Consider the following 18,205-nt stretch of genomic DNA (forward strand, 5'->3'; position numbering starts at 1 on the left):
CCTGGCAGAAAATAAAGAATCAATTCTGTGTTTTTGGAGTTCCTTGTGTGAATATTGCGCTGTTTGGGCCATGGGAAGCTTTCTTTGCTGCTCAGCAAGGAAAACACTGGAGGTGGGGTTAGGAAACAATTGTTATAAGTGGGAAGAAAGCTAAAGGGGATTTAAATTGATAAGATCTGTAGGACCTGATGCTGGTGATGGTATTGGTCTGAAAGGCACCACCAAGTGCTTAAGTGGTGTGCTGCAAATCCAATAGCTGCAGCATGTGAGAGGTGTCAGTCCCTTGGTTTTGGAGTGCTTGAGACATGGTAGGAGTCCCTGCTTGCCAGCTGCGTGCAGAGGTACCTCTTGGCCAATTTCTGTTCACAGGTGGAAGCTTTCCTGAGGGAGAGAAGGTGGAGTCTGGTTTGTCAGCTGTGGGGTAGCGTGATCAGGGGATTCAGCAGCCTGGAAGATTGTTAAGTATTTAAAAAGTACTTAATCGTCAATTTGGGACAATTAGTGTGCAGCAGCATTTAGGTCTTTAACATTTTTTAATACAAGAGTAGTTGAAGGCTAGAAAGGCTTATAGAGGTTTACTCTGTGTGTAAGAGTTAGACCCAATTCAGCAGCTCTCAGTCTGATGGCTGCTTCTGTGGACTTTGAGATAAGTCAAAGCATCTGGTTTGGGTTCCCAAATGCAGGAAATAGAGCCTGCAAACACAGAACATGACAAGCACAGCTCTGCACTGTGGTTTCTGAAGGTGCTGCAGGGGCACTGCATCAGCAGCCAGGGAGAATGCCCAGACCCTATAGATGGATTGATTGAATCTTGTGTGGGAGCCACGGGAAAAACTGTTGTGTTCCATGTGCAGCCTCTGGGCAGTAGTTTGGGGGTCTCTATGTTCCCATGCTGTGAACACGCCACCAGCTGGCAGCCTTTAGCAGCCTTGCAGTGGGCACCCTGATGACCCTGAGCTGTAGGTGGAGCATCCCTGGGTCAGGTGAATGGCAATGAATTCTTGGCTTTTCTGCTCTTTTTTTTGGGTGGGTTTTCTGTGTGTGTGCATGGAGATCACCACTGAGATTTCCTGGTTTCCTGCTGTTTGGTGTTGGGTTGTGAACTCAGATTCTGGGAGGGAAACCACAGCTGTGTGAAAACAACATTTATTTTGCTCTGTGTTGTTTCTTTTTTTTTCCTCACCAGTTGAGGATTGTGTTTGATTCTCACCCTTCTGCAGTGCTGTGTCACTGCTGACATTATGGCCAGCAAATGTTAGCTGATCATTGGCCAAATACCGTTTACTCACGTTGCCTTTCCATGGGATGCACACTGACTCCTTTGTAAATACTGTAATTGCTATTCCATGTGTATGCAAAGCTTTGGAGGTGTTGTTATCTTTCACTCAAAGCAACTGTTTGATCATTTTTGTTAGTAAGGCTTTACGAAGTGGGCCTTTGGTTTGTTGAAACATGAAAGCATGGACTGAAGTCAAGGCGTGATTCCTCTAGGAATGTTTATATGCAAGCGCTCTGCTGAGCTGGGATATTGCCTCTGTGTTTCGTTTAATCTCTCCATGCAAGGGAATATGTGAATAACAGTTGTTAAGTGATTACTGAATGTGAGGAGATGACACAAACACACACAGTGGAATGTGTATAGGAAGCAAATAGAGCTCCAGCACTCCAGCAAATATTCCATTATGCATGTGGAATTGCAACAGAAGCTGAAGGTGTGATGGTGGTGTTTGCTGGGGGGGTCATTTGGACAGACTGACTCAACAGTGTTGTGGACTTCACTGCCAGGGCACAGCCTGGTAGGTGGAAACATTCTTCCCAAGCCGATTTTGGAAGGTCAATGAGGTTTTTGCTTCAAAGTCATTTAAACCACTACCTGTTAATACTGTGAGGTGTCTGCTTGCACTGATCCATTGGGGATCCCCATGGGGAGGAACCTGCTTTATTTGGTTTCTAGTGTGAAAACATGAGAAGGTGTTAGCAGTATTTCTCCCAGGCATCTTGTGTCTCTATTTCTCTATTTCCAATTATCGAATTGGCATTGATTACTCTTATTTTTATTTCCTTTTTTTTTTTTTTTTAATTACAAAGAGTAAGAATGAATCTTGCCTACAAATCAGATGAACCAACAGGGTTTGGGCAACAGATTTATATAAGAAGTGAGCTGTTTACATTTGAATGTAGGAGATCTTCATGAACTGTGTGATAAGCTCTTTCTGTTTGTGTCAGTTAGGAGTGTCCTGCATCGTCTCCTGGTTACTATAAAAGTCTCAGTGTAATTGTGGTTTCCAGAGCTACAGATCCATCAATTCCAGTTGTAATTATGTGTGAAATTACTTTGTCATTGGCCTTCTCCCTGCTTTTTCCTGAAAGGGGGTGGAGAGGCTGGGGAGAAGGTAATGTGGATTCATAAAGTCTTCATTTCAAGTAAGAGTGTTTTGTTTACTGATTTTTTTATAGGTTAAAAGTGTTCCTTCATTGGTTTTGTATCTATTGGTTTGAGCTGCTTTAAATTGACGTTGCAATGATTATAGTCCTGCTTAAACGATAGCTGATGATAAATATTATCCTTGCACAGACAGAGGGCATCATCATATGTCATGTCTGCAGACCAGGTTTTTTTTTTCTTTTGCCCGTGCAGCAGATTTTTGTGGCTGTGAGCCAGGAATTTTAATGAAAGAAAACATCAAAGATGCAGAAGAAATGAGAATATTAGTCAAGGAAGATACACAGCGATGCTCTCTGATAACCCCTGGTAATTGACATTAGAACTATGTGGGAGCAACTTAAATAAACATCTGGACACTGAGTTTAGACATTTCCAGTGACAAAATCCAGACAGATCTTCTGGACTTGCAATAATAAATATTTCAGCGCAGTCTACATGAATCAACTCAGAATCCTGTTTTCAATTATTCTAGTTTTATAAATATATCATAGTTAATTATTGGGGGATAGAATTTCTTTTGAAGATTAGGGAATTTGATGTTTGCTTCATTCATGTAGAGTTCCATTTTTTTTTTTATTTTATTTATAGCAAATCTCCTTCTGTTTGTACAAAAACAATAGTGCGAGTTTGCCAAGAGCCATTAAAGCAAAATGCAACTGAACTTTTCTGGGGTGGAAGGACCTTTTCTGGAAGTCCTGACAGTGTGCAGTAATTCATTCCAGCTATGGAAACCACTTAAATTGTGCTGAAAAGAAATGCTAAATTGTGTTTTTTTAGGAGTTACTCTTACTATTTTTAAAGATCCTTTCTTCATCTATGATAGTGCTGAGGATGTGGTATCCCTTGCAGACACTGAAGAGATGTTTGTATGTGCTAAAAGGTGTTCTTTACTCATTAAAGTGACCACACTCATGCAGGTTTTCCTCTTTTTAATTTGAGGTGACCTGTATCTTTGTTGGCAGCGGCCCTGGGCAGGCTGAGGGATTCTTCACAAAATGATTTCAGAATAATCTTCATTGCCACTTTCAGCTTAATTTATGCTTCTGCACAGCCCAAGCTGTCAATGCCACCAACTTCCCACTGTTTCCCACTCTGGGTGTTGTTAGAAGGAGTCCTGGTGTAGCCTGGCTGCCAGTGTTGTTAAGCTACTGGTTATGCTGTCCCAACTGGTTTAGAAGATTGTAGGGGCTGGTGATGTTGGCCTGACTTGCACACCATCAACCTTTTCAGAGCTGGAAGAGGCAGAGTTCTGTGTGAGGGCAATTTAGAAAGTCCCTTCTGTGCTAACTTAATGATTTTAAGTGGTGAGTCCAGCCTGAGTTCCTGGGGTAGTTCTAGTTAGAGCCTCTGGAGTACTCATGCCCAGCATCCTGTGCAAAGCAGGCTCAGCTGTGAGGCCAGATGAAGTTGCTTGACCTGGGCTCAACCTGTCCTCTGGGGAAGAGGTTTTCCCTTAAGACCACTCTTGTTTCAGCTTATGCCTGGCTCTCCTTTTCAGGATCTCTGTGTTGGTACTGTAAGGCTGCTCTTAGATCCCCTCTAAGTCTTCTTTGCTCCAGAATGACTGGACACGCTTCTGCCTCCTGTAGGTAACACTATCAAAACCCTTGGGGTATTTTCAGTGGAGCTGCTCCCCAGCTTGTTGGTGTTTCTTGGCAAATCATAGCTGAGCATATCAAGAATTGGTGAGCTGACAAATGTGTTGAATAGGCTCTGATGGGGAATTTATTCAATACTCTTAATAGCTCTCCTGGATCAATAAAATAGATGTTTTCTGCTTTCATGTTTTTTTTTTGGGGGGGGGGGGGTAACCCAGCCTTGTTATCCAGCTCTATCTAAAATGTCCATGTTAATTTAAAAAAAGGCAATTTGTGCTTTGTAGCTCTTTCTACGTACCATAAAAATGATGGATAGGGAAGCACAGTGAAAGCTATATATAAGCCTTGAGGTGGATAATCTAATAAGAGCATCTCTTCAGCAGTTTCACCTTTTGCTCACTGATCTATAACTTGGTAATTCATTTCCTCTAGTTATAACCTTGTATTTATAAGAATACTTAATACCTTATTGCTGAAAGTATGCATTGGAAATTCGTAGTGTTATAGTTCCAGCAGTGTGATCTATTAGTTGTTACAAGAATATAGAGAAGGAAGACAAAATATTTAATGGCTTATTACTCAAAGATGCATTTCCAAAGGACTTGGAATACAGATGAATGGATGTAGCTAGGAGGAAAATGTGGATTATGACTCTAAAGCTAGGGATCTTATAAAAGAGGAGTTATCTGTTCAGTGATCTCCTGTGGGATGTGATAGGTTCTCATGTGCAGGTCTGTAAAACTGCCCTGCATAAAGAACTGATGGCAGAGAACAGCTCTGCACAGACTGAGTAAAGGAGTAATCAGGTTGGGCTCTTGTTATTTTTTGTGCTGCTCAACCCCATAATTGGAGCATGTTCCTCTCTTACAAACACAGCCACTGTTTTCAGTTCCACTGGTGGTTAAAACCTGGCAGCGTGGATTTGGCTGCATTAACTCCTGTGGAATTTAATGGAAATTGTTCATTGCATTTTGAATCTGAAGTTGTGGTTTCTGATCTTGCTGGAAGGATGGGGCAGTCTGGGTAATTTCTGCAGTCATCAGCTGTGCTGCGTTCCAACATTAATTACTATTTCCCAAGATTGAAAAATGCAGATAGAAAACAGTAATAAAATTCACTTCAGATTATTTGTAGCAGATATAAATTCTGTTTATTCGTTCTTTTTGTGCTTTGTTTGTGTAGAGGCAGAAGTGCTCAGACTTCATCTTGACCCCTCCTTTGGCTGAAACTGACACACAATAGAGAGGAAGTGGATTTTATGGGTTTATTCTTAGTGGCTTTTGAGACACTTGACATATATATGCATAAAATGTTATTTCATTGCTCTATTTGGGTATTTTTATTTCCTAAATGGTTTTTGATGTTGTAGAGAACCAGAGATAACGAAACTTCAAGTATGTATGTTAGAAGCTGACTTTTGTACTTTTGTGCCATGTATCTGTGTTACAGGCTGAGAAAGCTTAAAAAGAAATTTCAATCAATACTTGGTGAAGCTACAATTGACCTCTTTGTTGACAGTGCTTTGTAAAAATAAAAGGCACCTAGAGCACAAACAGCATATATTGTAATTGGGATGTCAGAATCCTCCTGCAAAACAAAACACAGGCTGGAAATATTAGCCAGATGTCCAGAGGAGCTCTGTTCTCAATCTTAACCAGTAGCTGCTCGGGGTTATCAATTGTTTGAATTGGCAAAACATTTCAGATTTCAGCCATTATGACCCTCTTATGAGGTATCACGCTCATCTTCCACAGAGAAGGGGCTCTGCCTTTTATTTTGGCCTATACAGGGAGATCAGGCTGTGCTTTTACTGGTAGACTAAAGATCTGTAGGTGTCTATCACCCAAACTGTGCATTTCCTTTCTTTTAAAAATGGAGATGAGAGTTAAAGTTTCATAGGTCTGGAGGGAGCAGCAGTTTGTTTCAGTCTGTCACAACCTGTCTGTGAGAATTAGATCCCTAATACTATGGTGTATCTGAGGAGGGCAAAGCTCCAGAAAGTGCTGTATGCTTTCTCTTTTGAGTGTTGGTGTATAAGGAAGGGAGCTTTATAATACAGTGATGTAGGAATCAGGATGAAATCCTAGAATGCCTTTTCCAGCCGTGTCAGGAAGGGGAGCATGCCATTCATCCTTAAGCCTAGGTTACACTTAATCCTATGTTCACTGCTAAATTGATGTCTAAGTAAATAGTTTTACTATTGGGACTAGAGGAGACATGAGAGTCAGATTACACTTTATCATGGAATTTGATATGAAATCCATACTTTGTTGCTTGGACAGTGAGATGGATGTTTGTGGTAGTAATACAAGATGATGTTTGTAGGAGTGGTATATGTCACAGGGCTGCCCTGGGTCAGATGGCATTTTAAATACATTACACATGGGCTTTGATCAGGGACCACCTGGCCATGTGTGGCCAGTAGAGGGCCAGGATACTTTCTGAAGGCTGAACTTTCCACTTTTCTTGCTGCAATGACAGGCTGTAATGTTTTCCCAGGTTATGGTTTCACTATTAGTAATACTGAGTAATACCAGCTTGCCCAGCAGTACTAATTCATTGAGGGTATCACATAGATTCACAGTTTACTCCTGTCTATTTAGTCAGAGCACGCAGTATGTTGGTTGAGCTGCCTCCATGTCTTTATACCAGCTGTGTAAGGACCAGAAATGTTCAGTGTGGCATACAGCCTGCCAGTACAGAGGTAGTTTTCCATAAAACCTGAGCTTCCTGGGCGTCAATTTGAACTACTGCAGCCATTTGTCTGTTAGTTTGTGTCCATGGTATAGAGTAGATGCTTAAAACCAGGCTTGCTGTCTGATTGAGCCACAACTTTAGCAAAATCCCAGTCTGTGCTTCTGACTGGAGTTGTTATCCCACTAGGATTTCCATTGGGTGGCTGTGCCATGCAAGGCATCGTGTGTGGGTTGTTTTCTTTTTTGGTTATAGTGCCATTGATTCAAGGCTGTCATAACTCTAAACCCTAAGGTAAAGAGAGAGCCACTTGTTTATCCCCTTACCCCTCTCCCAGGTGGCCTTGTTTAGAACTTGCTTTGGGGTTTGAAAAACTGCGTTAATACATAATTAGCTGGTGTATTCCTGGTGTAATGCCATTAGGGATAGCGATGTGGCACCAGGTAGCACCCAGCAGGATGGCTTGTTGAGGCACTGGAGGCAAGATAGTCTCATTAGCACCAAGCTCTGTCTGGTTTGCAGTAGCCATGTTAATGAAGACCATTGTTCTGTGTAGCCATACCCTTGTGTCAGTAGGATAAGCAACTAAGCTTAATTTTGAGTAGTGTTTTTTTTTAAGGTTTGATATTTTTATTGCAAAAATACAAGTGTATGTGGCTTGCCTATTGCTGCTGCTTCTGTTTCCACTGCTCGAAGAATGCAACCAGCCTGTTTGCAATTTCTGCTTCAGCTTAAAACCAACATGAGCACATTTTTGAGGATTTATGATTCTGTGTTAAGCTAGGCTATCTGACATAATCACATAATTAAATATCTAGTTCTTTCATGGAGCTGTAATTAAATATCGGGCCTCCCTGAGGAGCCAGAAGAGAAGGAAAACACGGAAGGGGAGTAATTGCCAGTGAGTCACCCCTGAGGGGGGGAATCCAGAGCTCAAGTCTCAGCCCAGGGATTTCTCACAGGGCTGGGGTGGGGGTGGGAAGACTCAGGTGACAAGGTTAGACTGGTGGCTGTGGGGTGAGGTGGTCTTTAGGGAGTCAAAGCAGGTGAGGGCTGGCTTACAGCCATGCAGTGCCAGGTGGGTGACAGCATGTCCTCCTTGGAGCTGAGAGAAGTGCTCAGGGAGAGCTGAGGAGAAACTTGCAATGGGCCGTAGCCTGAAGATATTATACTCTCCATGGCTGACAGCCTCAGTCTGGAGATCGGCCAGGGAGGGCTAGAATGGGGCCCTTGGGGTCCAAAGATATTAACAAAATAAATAACCCTGACCGCAGCCCCCCTCTCTCTCCCCTCAACACATTCCGTGCAGCAGCCAGGAGCACCCTTCCTCTCCCACCGCCTCCTGAGGTAAATCAGGCATGCCGCGTCTGCTTTGTATTATTAGAAAAGGGAAATGAAAAAAACAATGTAAACACTCTTACAATTGCTGCGGAAACTGGATATAACCAGGTTATTCAAAGGGGGAAAAAAATTCAGCCATCCATATATGCCAAGTTTGCTTTCACATCTGTTAATTGTACGGGGGTGGTTGTGGTTGAGGGCCTGGTTCGGCACTGAGGCAGCTGCCATGGCAGCAGGGATTGGTGCTTGGTGGCTGTGCCCTGCAGGGGCTTTAAGCCATGGGATGAAGTGAGTGATGCTTTAAGATCTTTAAAGAGCAGAAAACGTTACTGGTGTTCCTGTTGCAATGTTGGATCTGGTGTTAGCTGGCGGGCTGAGTGTGAGCCAGCAGTGTACGTGTGTGGCACTGGGGGTTGTGGTCTGGAGTGGTCACAGGCACGGCTTGCTGGTTGGATGGGGTGATCTTAATGGTGTTTGCGACCTTAATGGTTCTGTGATCAATCAAAAAAATCAGAAATCAAAACCTCAGAGTCATTAATTCAAAATACTGTGTTCAAGTTTGTCTATTGTAGGCTTCAAATAACATCTCATAATAAATACAGTATTGTCATTGCCCATTATTATATTAGGAGTATTATGATATTCAAAACTTGTATTTTTGTGGGTTTTAATTTTTATTGTATTTAATTTTCTGTATTCCACCCCCTGAATTCATGATATGTGACGCTTCTGGCTGTTTATAAGGTGATCTTTCTGTGCCTGAAATCTCTAAACATCAATTCTAGAGGCAAAACCTTCTGACAATTAAAAAGAACTCAGGGCTTCTTAAGGAGGGGGGGAAAAATCTGCCAATCTCCACAGTTTTCTATTTGGAAGCTGTTTTCATTTTTACTGCTGAGTTGTCAAGATTGAAAATAACTGGAGCAGAAGATGAAAGCACATTCTGTGCCTGCTCAAACAAACTCTCAAGATATTTAGGTTTTCTAAGTGGATTTTTAATTTTAGACAATAAGCTCTTTTTATGCAATGAGTGCTTTCAGTAAGTTGTATCGATGTTTTCCTAGTAGGAGCTTTTCCTGTAAACTTAGTCTGTAGAATAATAATTAAAATGTAAGTAAATAAATACTCAGTGGGAAGACCTTGTGTGCTTTCTCTGTAACAGAATGTGGCAGTTTAAATAAGAAACAGTAAAAAGTAGCCTTTAACATTTTCTTGAACTGTTATGCTCTAAATTTTAGTGTAAAAAGCCATTATCAAATTATGACTCAGTCCTCCTCCTTAACATCTTTCAGTATACATATCTTAAGCAGGTTTACATACATGCAAGGCATTTTGGCAGCATTTGAATGAAATGCATTAATTTCAGCCTTTCATGAGTTTCTGTACTTCTTGCCTTGCAGAGTACTTGGGGAACATGGGTATTTTCATAGATATCTCTGACATCTGTTCTTAATATTCTAACATCTTTCTTCCGTGTATGTTTGATAGACAACATACTTTTGGCAGTCTCTGTTATTAAAATTGCCAAAATGTTGATATTAATCTGAGTGACTTGGTTTTTAATGAGTGCAAGCCAGAATGAGCCTTTTCAGAGACTCATCTTTGGAACCAAGTTATTTCTAGGAAGCCAAATGTTTCAACATTCTTTTTAGGCAATCAGAAATAGATTTATAATAGAATAAGCAAATGATTTCTGTTCATGAGCAGTCATTCAAATATATCTGTTTCTTTCTCTCTATTTCTGATCCATGTATTTTTAGATACAATGCTGTTAGGACTCTGCCCAAGTGCCAGGCCAGAGGATTTTGCTTCACTGCAAACTTAACCCTCCTAAATGCCCATTTAAAGGGATTGTCATGAATGTATAAAGGGCATTTCATTAAAAGACTTTCCAAGACTTACATGTTACAGTGAGGAGCACTGTGCTGTTTTTAAACATCTGACTACAGAGTGGAAGGTACAGCCTTGAGTTGAGCACCAAGGCTTCTTACATGACATGTGAGAAGTCTCCTCTGAAAGGACCATGCAAACACCAAATAACACCAGAAAACAAAAAGGGAGCCAGTATGCAAATACCTCTAGGTACTCTGCATTTGCGGTTTGGTTCTGGACAGGAGAAAAGTTAGGTAACTCAGTTCTTTGAATTGTGCCATCTGATGGTGGTTAGAAGACTGTAAAATTCTACTGGAATTAAATTCCTCCTTGACAGAGACTTTATTCCCTTCACATCTGTTTCTTGTATGTTTCTGAAGAGTTCATTAGCCATAGACTGACAAGCTGCTCTGTACAGGTGTAAACAGGGAACATGGCCTGGGTTTCTAACTTATCTGAGGAGTGAAAGGGGAAAACTAGGTTTCAGTCTCTTATTGAAGGGTTATTGTGGTGGACAATCTATAAAAACTTACTTTTTCTGTTCTAGAATGATGTGGATGCTTTTGCTTTTTCTGAAGAAGTTGATATGAGCAAGGAGAGTGTATACTGGATCAGGTGGAAGTGATGACTGCATGAATCCTGATGGACCCAGGAGAAGTAGGTGTTGAGTTGCTTAGTCCTCCCAAGACTGTAAACTGTCAGAATGCATGGAGATGCCAAGCTGTAGGTACCAGTGAAAGTCCAAGGAAATACAATTTTGCACTATGGCTTCTAATGTATGAGCAATACCCCAAACCAGAACTTCTGCGTTAGCTGAATGTGTATCAGCTGTATCCATTGAACCTATTCATTTATCAGAGTTGAGATTTAACTTTGTGTGATCGAGAATGACTACTGGGACTTACGTATCAGCTGTGTGAGTCAAGGATCTTACTTTGTGTTTATATCCATTGCAGAACCTGCAGAAACAACTGAAAAGTCCATGCAGATACTGAAATCCTGTCCTCATTCCTCATCAAGGTAAGAGGGACACTGCATAATAAATGCATCATAGAACAAAGCTTGTGATAGAGTATTAAATTTTGACTGCAGTTGTTTGTGTTGTTGCCGAAAAGCAAATTAACTAAGCTGTGCTATCGACAAGATTTTGTTACAAATATTTATTGGTCAAACTAGTTTTTATTTATATTACTGTAAATTCACTGTAATGTCACTGTAATTCCAGCAGTGAGAAATTTGCCCAGAAGTGGAGAAACACAAATCAACCCACAATCACTATCAGCCTTGATTCGATCCTACACTGTTTGACTTTATAAGCTGTTTCCTTTATTTAAAACTTTACTTTCATAATCTGGTATTGCTGTTACTGAAACTGAGATACACAGACCTTTCCTGCTAACTTTGTTTGAATGGAATCTATACACATCATCTGTGATAATGGTTACTGTTCTGTGGTTATAAGGATAGCAATGGATTCCTCATTCTGCATGGTGACTGAATGTGCTTTAGAACACATAAAATACCAGCAAAATGTTCTAATGAACTGTCTGAGAAGTGTAATTGCAGTATGTGGTATGAGACCAAATACACAGATCAGAATGTTTTAAATGTTTTTATCCCTGCTGTAGCCTAGCTAGATTACCCATTTCCTATAGGAAACTTGTGATACGTAAATATTCAATATTATTTGTGCAACATGGTTTCTTAAATCCAGCCCTCTTTGTCTTCAGCTGCCACAACTTGAGGGCAGTGAGCACGAGTTAGAATGTGCATCCTGGTGTACCTGGTGCTGTATGTCAGTGTGGGCAGTTGGACTTTTGGGAACTGTATGTCTGCAGTATTTATATAAGGGATACATCTATCCTCTGAATGTCATCACTTATGTTTCCTATTAAGCTTTCCTGTAACATCTTGGTTGAGTCATTTTATATGAAGCCACTGAGTATTGATACAAGGAGGGAAATAAATCTGTGAATGTGCATAAAATACACTTGAAAACTGCAAATGACAAATGCAAATAAGGGACCAAGTCTCCCTTTATCCCTTTGCTAATGTGTGTAATTTCACTTTGTCTCAGTAGATGTCAGCAACGCTACAAACTTGTCCGTTTTAAGGCTTGGAAAGACCTGTTTACAAGTTTAATTAGTTTTCCTACTTGAGTTTTACAATAGAATAGCTGATCTAAACCAGTGGAATCCACTGGCCTCTGAGACAGGATTAGAGATTGCTATTCAGAATCTTAGAATAACATTATATTCTCAGTGATGCAGAACTCATATAGAACTGAGTAGAAAGGGCTTATTGCTACATTTTTAGAATTTTCTGGACATGTACCTCACGTTTGCCCTACAGGCAAATGTAAAGTAATATAAGATGTCTAATATTTTGCTTCTTTCTGTGAAGTAAATCAAAACCGTGGGAATGTTTTCATATAATTTGATTTACTCCTGTCTCCTACAATACATCTTCAGCTCTGGTCAATTAACTGCTCTGCCTGCTGCAAGAAAGGGGCGCAATCATGTTCTGTCTGAAAGCGATGGCAAATGTTCTGTTGGCTCTTCTGGGAGTTGTGTTGGTCCCGGAGGAGTTCACAACCACAAAGGAAGGATGTGGAAGGAAGTTTGTTAATAGTGGTGTGTGTGTGTGGCAGGGAGAAGGATTATTTATTACTGTGTGTAAGGAGCATTTGTTTTGCCTCATGTTGTAAAATAAGCATAAGTGTTACAAAATCATCTCGTACATGAAATGAGGACCAGAGAATAAACAACTTTGTGTTTATTTGGTTAGTGATGAAGAAATGTTATCTTCTGATTCTCACGGGAGGTCTTTTCCTTCATCTGATTTCTAGCAGAAACCATTAACTTTTTTTTTATATTATGTTGGATATTTGTGGAGTGTAGCAGATTTGCACTTTTGGATGTTAAGATTGTAATCTCAGAAGCAGGATTAGCCAGTAGAGAAGCAGTGAGCATCTCTTCTTATGTTTGTAATAACATCATTGGTGAGCGCACCGTAACGAGCAATGCTAGGAACTGGAGATTGTTCAGGCGCAGGCAGCAGCGGAGATATTTCATGTGGTATTCAGCTGTCCCTAGGTAGGGAAGTATATCCTCCCCTGCTGGAGAGGAGCTCTGCAGAGAGGGACCTGGGTGTCCTGGAGGATGACAGGTTGGCCATGAGCCAGCAGTGTGCCCTCATGGCCAAAAAAAGCCAATGGCATCCTGGGGTGCATTAAAAAGAGTTTGGCCAGCAGGGCAAGGGCTCCTCAGAACATTTTAATTTCCTGTGTTACAAGCAATATTGTGTGTTGCCTTCAAGCCACAGGTTGTGAGCCACCATGTCATAATATTCCCTTTGTTATTTTTTCCTGGAATTCTCTCTCTTCCCATTATCTATCCTTTTTGGTGTCCTCTCCTTCATAGTGTCCTCTTCTGCTGTGCTATCTTGTGTTCCTACACTTATCAAATGGTTCCTGATCTTTTTCCTGCTTACTTATTCACCCAAATGATATCAATCCTTTTCTCAGCTGCAATTTTCTCTGAACTCTATTGGAGTGAGTTCAGAAACGCTCTCTGGCAGGCATGCATTGCCACAAAGGAATAATTACTACTTTTAGGGGGAGCAAGTTGGAGTTTTGGGCCTCAAGATGGGACCATTGATGTCTGAAGCTCAGTCTGGGTAGGTGAAGCAGTTTGAGCGTGTTGTACGTGACTTGTGGTGACGAGGTGGCAGCAACATGGAGCAAATTTTACATAGAGGTATCTGTTAACATCTACTTGGGAACTAGACCAAATGACCGCAAAGTAATCATGACAGAATCAGAAGTACTAGAACAGCATGGTGCTGTGCACAGTGTCAGGGTTTATTATCTTCATGTAGCTCTTCTGAAAATCTGGAGGATGATCTTTTCGTATGGAATTGGGCACACAATAACAATGTTGGGTAATTTAGGATTGTAGGTAGTTGATGCTTAAATAGCAGTAAGAGCAAATGCTGAGTGTTTCCAGCTTTAAACATGACGTCTCTTCTTTCAAGATGTGTTTGACTTAGTTTAACTTTGTACTTGTGACAACATCTTCAAGTTATGATTACCGAACTAGTAGATCGGTTTAGCTGGAAAGGAAGGTGGTGGCAGGTCTGAGTTTTCCTTTAAACACAATTTCACTGGGAGGGATGACATAAGTTTTTATTAATACTAACAATTGAGCATAACTTCAAAGCAAGGTTTAACGTATTATACAGTTGCGTAACTAAATATGAAAATTAAGACCATGAGTCTTTCTGCATGCGCACTATTTCCTGAATCTGGTTTTCAGGCCTTATGTACATCAACAATAATGGACCAATATAGCCAAAATTTGCTTCCACAGCTGCTGGCCTTAGTTCCCTGGGCCTCCTGTGTTCTGCAGCTGCGAAGGCTATTCCGTGCTCTGAAAGAATCTTCCCTCTCTTGTGGCTGGAAATGCTGAATGAGACATCCTGTAACACCCTGTTCAGAGGGACAGAGCTGACAGCTGAAGGCCACCCTTGGCATTTTAGTCTTTGTAGATAATGGCAGATGGTGTATAAGTGTGAGCAAGGAACCCTTTGCATCCTAAAATAAGAGGGGAGATTTCTGGGGAGGCATTATTGTCATTATTGCCCATAGGTCTTGGTGCTTGTTCTGCTCCAGAGTGAAAAAGGGAGGAGTGATATTAAGCAGAGGTTTGAAGAATAAATAATCTGGCATATTGGAGTGTTGTGACAACTTCTGCAAGAGCAAAAAGTATGTTGTTCCACATACACCACAGGTAAGCATGGGAGAACTGCTCAGTAAAATGTTTCTTATAGAACTGCATAAACACTGCCTAGTTTCAGGTTTTGTTCTAAACTCAGCCATAAAACTGTTGTAAGTTTCACTGAAATTCCTTCATTTGCACCCTTCAAGTGACTTGAAGCCCACTGGTAGTTTTGCAAAAGAAACAAGGGTTTCAAGTATATTTCGTTTTGAGCTTCTTGTGTTCTTGTTCAAACTTGAAACTCTGTGTGAAGTTCAATGAAGCTTACATAGCAAAATAAAATTACAAGTTCACAAGAACCTGTGCAAACCAGATCTGCTGAATTTCCTGTAGCTCAGGCTCTGTCCATTTACACACATCACCTTAGTTTTCTCCCCTTTCCAGTGTGAGTGGGAATGGTAGCTGACAAAAGCACTTCTGCAAAAAAACTGTGATGTCTTTCCACAGTCAACTACTGTTTTTATGATACAGCAATTCATTTAACTTAAATTTGTCTTCGAACATCCATACCTTCATCAATGCAGCAAGAGCAGTTTAATCTCTGTTAATAATGTGAAGCTGAAGAAATAAAACTTTTCTCTGCTTTAAATAAACCTTAGTAACTGAGCTGTAACAAATGGGTAATGACAAAGAGAGCTAGGTGGTGTGGTGAGAAACCAGAAGAATTATGAGGTTTTATCTGATTTCTATCCCTGCAGCACTTTCTTGGGAAACAGAAACAAAGTGTGCCTCATTATTGCATGAAATAAATAAAACTAAACCAGAATGTTTTGGTGGCTTCTTGATCTGTATAGCACACAAAGCTAAAACCACCACATGCAAAAACGATCACAAGAAGCCTGAATACAGGCTGAAGGGTTGGTGGTGCACACAGCTCACAAGTCTCAGCACAGCTGACCTCTTGGGAGCTGATAGGAAGTCCTGGCTCTGCTCGAGACAATGGGAATTCTGCTGAGGACTTTGGGGGAGCTGGAACTTCACAGCGTAATCCATGTTGTGCAAAATACTGTTCCTGACTGCAAAATCTCATAGATAGGCAAGCCTGCACTTATAGTGCCCTGAGTCTTCTGTTTAGCAAGAATGGGAGATTCAAGGCTGGGCTCCTCCTAATGTCATCTAATCTTAGCATGAAAGTTGAATACATAAATGTAGAGCTAATATGACTATATGTGGTCTTATGTTGGGTGTTCTGCATGTTTGTGCATGCTGTTTCCTCCCTTTGCCTGTGTGTCATCTTAAACTGCTTCAGTGCACTCAGGCTTTGGTAATGCTGAGAGGAAGAGGTCCTGGTTACGTCTGGTCTATGGCCACTAAAGCTGCTTTCTGTTAGCGTTTGGGCCTGATGTGGTAGTTGTAACAGTTTATCTTCGTAGCATTACTAAAGATTAAGTGCTTTCTATTAAGTAAACTGGCACCTCTGTCTGTGTGAGGACTGCTCCAAAAGCAGTGCCTATTATTTTGTGATGTTTGCTCATGATGTTAAAGTGACTGTTGGTGTAATGTCAGTAGAGGTTGGAGCTTCCTACAAACATTCAGTTATATTTTGTTGGTCTGTGATGGATGGCAGAAGGGGACAGTCTGACAAAATGGGGTCTGATGTTTATATGTAGGTGAAGCAAAGAACTTCATTGGATTACTTTGTATGAGGAAAAAGTGAAACTTACTGATGTTTGTTGATGCTGAATGTTTATGGGACTCAACCAGTGGATGTGAGCACAGTGAAAAACTGATGGGTGGTAACAGCGATGTGAAAGACGAGCCATATTCTGGACAGCCTGATACAGCTGTCACCTGTCAATGAAGAACAACTCAATCAGCTCATCCACATGAATCAGCAGATTGTGACCAGGGAACTGTGTATGGAGCTGAATGTCAGCTTCAGTGTGTTGGAAATGATGGTGGCAATGTTGGAATATTATGAAGCTTACGCCAGGTGGATCCCACAGATGCTCACTCAAGAACAGGAAGAACACTGTATGGAAGTTTGGCAAGACCTACTGAATTGATACAAGGTTAAAGATGAGTTTCCTGAATTGCGTATTTACTGGTGATGAGATGTAGTGTCACTGTTACAAGCTGTGATCAAAACAGCAGTTCATGGAATAGCGACGTATTGCCCATCAAAAGGAAAGTTCAGAATGCAGCCCTCAGCAGGTAATGCACGCTGTCTTTTGGGATAGGAAAATGTGATTTCCTGGAACCTGGACAAACCATCAGTACTGACTGCTACAACACAACAATAACTAAGTTGAAGGCTTGAACTTCTAGATTCAGGACAGAGAAGACAACAACCTTTCTATTGCAACACGATAACACCAGGCCCACACCATTAATGTGTGTTAAAAGACTGTGGAGTACACTGCTAACCTTGGCTGGATTGTCCTACCACATCTATAGTACAGTCTAGATTTGGTACCTTCTGATTTCCATCTGTTTGGGCCAAAGTAAAGTGAACTTTGTGGGCAGCATTTTCCTAGCAACAACACCATCACAGCAGCTGTGAAGCTGTGTTACCTCTGCTGGTGCAGGTATTTACAAGCACAGCATGCAGGCTCTTGTTCATCACTGGTGAAAGTGCATTTCATTGGATGTGAAAGATGCAGCAGTTCTCACAAACCTGTTTTTGAGGGCAGGGCAAATTCAATTCATGGATAACTGAAAAGCTGCGCAGTGATAACTGAAATGGCTGGTGTTCCTTGGGTCTCCTTTCTTGTCTCTTATTTTTGCAGGGCTTAGATCTACAGAAGATCTGAAGAAGATCTAGAATCCTCTGACAAACTTATAAATGGAAAAACAACATACTGTACCTACTACCTGTGTTAGTCAATTGAAGCTAATGTGCAGTCCAAGTAGCAAAAAGCAGGCTATAAAATGGTGTGAGGTCTGTGTAGTTCTCATGTAGTACATTCATAGGGGCTCCAAAACAGGCTGCTATGCTAAAACTGCAGGCAAGTGGGAGCTTAATACTGAAGTAACACCATGAATAACTTCCAGTAATCTGTTGCTGTGGTAGGAAGGGCATTGATTAAGGCAAAACAATTATTTTATCAAGAGTTAGTAAAACCCTCCAGCAGGTCACAGTATTCGTAAGGTGATGTATCTGAGTGAACTGACTTCCAGGGTGCAGTTCAAGAAATATCCTGGTACTTGCTACTTTTTTGAACCATGGCCTTTTCCTGTTGAAGCTCTTCTATTGCAGAGGAAATTGCTAGTATCTTAGAGGCAGAGATAGCTTGCTACACCAGACAACAGATCTCCAGATTAGGATGCCATGTTGAGAACTTTTTCTTTCAGGAAAAACAAAACACAAGGTTTATTTCTGTGGTGGCTCATCTGGGGAAACCCTCTAATTATTTTATTGTGTCTGTAAGCACAACACAAAATCAGTAGCGTCTGTCTAGTGGAGCAGTGTTTGAAGTGTGAATTTATGACAGAAAGGTAAGCAGGAAGAGAACTAAAGGGTGTATGAGAATCAG

The 18,205-nt window shown here is 41.1% G+C and overlaps 1 long non-coding RNA gene across 1 annotated transcript in view; it reads left to right on the plus strand.

Annotated features, from left to right (window-relative positions):
• The first annotated feature begins 10,496 nt into the window (after nucleotides 1-10,496).
• Nucleotides 10,497-18,205, plus strand: part of LOC146758465 (uncharacterized) — a 66,166-nt gene continuing 58,457 nt past the window's right edge. Inside the window, exons 1-2 of the long non-coding RNA XR_014934401.1 lie at nucleotides 10,497-10,608; nucleotides 10,908-10,971. This is a non-coding gene — a long non-coding RNA (uncharacterized LOC146758465). The remainder of the gene's footprint in view (nucleotides 10,609-10,907; nucleotides 10,972-18,205) is intronic.

Source organism: Coturnix japonica, chromosome 14 (genome assembly GCF_054131305.1).
Source record: "Coturnix japonica strain WE chromosome 14, WE-NBRP24, whole genome shotgun sequence".
Classification (NCBI taxonomy): Eukaryota; Metazoa; Chordata; class Aves; order Galliformes; family Phasianidae; genus Coturnix; species Coturnix japonica.